Genomic DNA, 3,894 nt, shown 5'->3' with positions numbered 1-3,894 from the left:
GAGTGAGTTTAAAGATACAGAAAAAGGATAATTTCTACTAACCCAAAGAATTAACTTTCAGGGATCAAAAAGCCAGTCAAACTTCACATCGATGAACATTATTGTCAGGAAGAAGGAGATGAGATGAAACAGAAGTTCTAATAGGAGGCGGCTCATGTATGGTGGGCTCCCCTGCAGGAGATAGGCTCTGCAGTCAACTCAGAGATTCAGATTAGCAAATAGATTATCATTCTATTTGCTAAGGTGGGTCATGGCAAGAAGCAAAAGAAGGAAAAGATTAAAAATAAAAACAGACCTCTTTTCTGTATTAAGCATCCAGGAGTCAATTGTATTGAATACTGCTCAGCGTTTATCAGATCTCAGTGTCTGTAGACACTGATACCCATTTTGACAAGTCGCATAACTGTGATTTGCAATACGCTCAAAATCACAAAACCCTGAAATTATCACAACCCCTTCAAACCACATGCATTTGAAATAAGATCTGGGGTCTTATTTCACCATTAAACTTTATGCACTAGGGCAGTTTGGAATTCTTTCATGTGTAGAGACTGACATCATTTTGAATGAGTAAGCCACAATTAGTATTTTTTTAACATTGAAAAGTTCCTCCAAATAGATATGACTGCCTATAACCACTGAAGAAATCATTTTGAAAGGGAGGGTATGTTTATTCTAGGAGATCATATTATTGGAAAAGTTGGCACTCTCAAATGTGTTACCCAAAAGTTTTAAGTCTAGACCAGGTGAGAAGACTGTTTTTTGAAACTGATCCTATAGAGTTGTCCCTTTTAAGTGGCTACTTTCATGAGCCAGGCAGTATTTATATATTATTATAAAGATAATACCCTTGCTCACCCCACATCTGTTTTAAGAATTAATTAATGTTTGCCACATACTTTGAGTTTTATAGATGAAAGGTGGGATGGAAATGCTAAGTAGTATTATTATTTTCGTCTGTATTTGAACCTGCCTCTTATAAGACAAACTTTTTTTTTTTAAGATAATAATCTCTTCTTTGGGGAGAAAGGGCAAAAACTGCCTCAAACACCATCACAGCCTCACAAAGAAGACAGGTGTGATTATTGGAATTTGGCCTAAAGAATAGATTGAAGTGGAAGCATACTTCAAAAGCATGTATTCTCAACTCTCACCTCTCCTGGGAGCCTCACAGGTGTCAAGTTCAATCTGTAATGTAATCCCTGCTGAGACATGGCCAAATGTAAAGGCCAGGACCAGTTGGGTACTTATGTGGCATATAAATAACAACCCAAACTCTGTCAATTAACCTCTTTGCTGCTAGGTTTAAGTAAGGTCCACAATCTGCTTACTGAAGAGAAAGAGAGTCCCTTAATCCCATCATGCGGTTAAAGGACGATGTTGAGAAATTGCTTTGGCTAAACCAGTTGGCTAAATTGTTTGAGAGGAATTGGTGTGTTCTGTTCCAGTCTAATCCTGGTCAGCATAGTGAGACAGGCTGCCATGAAACTGGGACTGGAGAAAGGACAGAGCTCACACACTTCTCATAGGCAAGGGATGTTGTCTAGTTCTCTGTGTTTTTTCTGTGTCCCCATCTGTGTTAGTCATCTTGATGTCACTATGACAAAATACTTGACACAGGCCACTTATGAAAAAAAAAAAGGTTTATTTAGCTCACAGTTTGGAGGTTCAAAGTCCAATGGCATAGAGCAGGCTCCATGGCAAGAGCCACCCCTTGATTGCTCCCCCTCATGATGCAGATAGCAATGGTGGGGACAAGCAAGTGATTACACCTAAAACAAGGAGCAGAATGGACAGAGAAGCTGGCCTTGTTTCCTTTATGACAATCCTGTCCCAAGAACACAAAAGGTCACAGGAGTATTGACTTCTAGCCCTGATGTTCTAAGGATTTTCCACCAGAACTTACCCTTTAGAGGTTCCACCCCCCACACACACATCAGTGCTGGCCCCTGGGGATCAAGATTTTAATTACAATGGACCTTGGGGGGCTCTAGCTGCACTCAAATCATAACAGCATCTCTCTTAGTACCTGGCAGGTGGCAATGCAGAGCTGGTGAGGAAGTAATAAAGGAGGCAGCCATGTTGCTCTGATGATAGGAGGTGAAGGGTATGCCTGTGTGCACCAAGAGGACCTGATCCCTCCTAGAAAAGAGGCTGAAATCCCTAGAGGTCTATGGACCTGTCTGTTGGTAGAGATGCTCATATGGCAACAGAAACCTTAAAATTAACTGTTTTGATTCTTGCACAAAACTAAAAGATTTCCTATAAACTTCCCACCATCAATGACTTTGATCTCAAAAATTCACATTATACAATTGTGAATATTTTCACATTTATTATGATTTTTTAAGTCTTCACCTATAAGGTTATGACTTAAAAAACCTTAAGTTTTTAAGCTTATGTCATTTTTTTTTTCAAAAAAAATTCTCATTACTTAATTTTCTTGAGAATTTTGGGGATTTTCATCCAAAGCTAATCAGGATTATTCTGGAATGTTAGCAAATGTTTTTAGAATCACTGACCTACATCCACATGACAAGCCATCAGGGAGACTGAAAGCTCCTTAAAGACAGAAATATGTCCTTTTCAGCTTCCTTAACTCCTTTAGCATAGGGTTTTGCACACAATAGAAACTCCACAGTTATTTGTTGAAGGAGGAAGAAAAGAAGGGAGGGAGGAAATTTTGTGTGTGTTTCCCTCACTTTCAATATCTAGACGCCATGTTCACCAGGCATTTACTGTAGTCCAGTTACCATGCTAAGCACAGATCATACATTATCTCATTGAATTCTTCCAACAAATCTTTGGAGAGAGCACTACAACTCGACCCATATTACAGAAGAGGAAACTGAGCTCTAGAAAGTTTAGAAAATGTGCTCAAAGTTGTATAAGTAGTGTGGCAGGGTCAGATGAGAAACCACGTGATTAGGCATGCTGTGAGAGGCCCAGATGAACCACAAACTGCTTTTACCATGGCCCTGAAACCAAGGAGAGAGGGAAACACAACAGCAGATTTTCATGTATTGGGATATGGGCTGTGTATAAGGGAATTTACTCTTTTCAAAAGCACTCACACTGCCCCCCCACCCCAAATTAAGGACTAAAGATTCTATTAAGGACCAAGGATTCTAAAAGTTTCCAAATTCCATTGCAGCCAAGGGGAAACTTTTGGCAAGGCATATTAAGTTTTCTCTTAGTGTTTTTGACTCCTATCAACCTGTCTTTGGCACATCTCCCCTTTGCTCAGGAGTAGTAAAAACCAGTCTTGAAATTTACCATACAATTTCAGGTTTATACCTCACACATTCCTGCCTGGGCACAAATAACTTGGAGCATTGCAGACAATGGGCAGTGAAGTGACCCTTAGAACTAGTGTCTAGAATATGCAGAACTCTCTAAGAATCACTTAAACTGGGCACATAAAATGTCTATAATCCCAGCAACTGTGGAGGCTGAGGCCGGATATCAAGTTTGAGGCCAGCTTCAGCATCTTTGTGAGCACTTCAGCAATTTAGACCCTGTCTTAAAAATTAAAAAAAGGTCTGAGGATGTGGCTCAGTGGTAAAACATCCCTGGGTTCAATTCCCAGTACCAAGTAAAGAAATTAATTAACAACAACAACAACAACAAAAAAAATCACTTATTATCAATGGGCTGTAGAAATGGCACTCAACAAGTTTTGTTTCTAGAAACCTGAAAAGATGAGTCTAATGGATTGTGTTTTATTGGTCCAAAAAAAATTTTAAAAGGAGATTTAAAAACAGACAAAGCGATTTTCTTTTCCAAGAAAGCATTACTTTAAAAAATGTTTGTTCTCTTCCTCTTAGCTCAGGGCGGGGCTAGTGTGTTCCCCTTTGTCCAGCAGAGGTCACTCTTGCCCACCATACTTTTTGC

The sequence above is a fragment of the Ictidomys tridecemlineatus genome, chromosome 5, assembly GCF_052094955.1.
Source record: "Ictidomys tridecemlineatus isolate mIctTri1 chromosome 5, mIctTri1.hap1, whole genome shotgun sequence".
Classification (NCBI taxonomy): Eukaryota; Metazoa; Chordata; class Mammalia; order Rodentia; family Sciuridae; genus Ictidomys; species Ictidomys tridecemlineatus.
The sequence above is the reverse complement of the archived record's forward strand: the minus strand, read 5'-3'. Positions refer to the sequence as shown.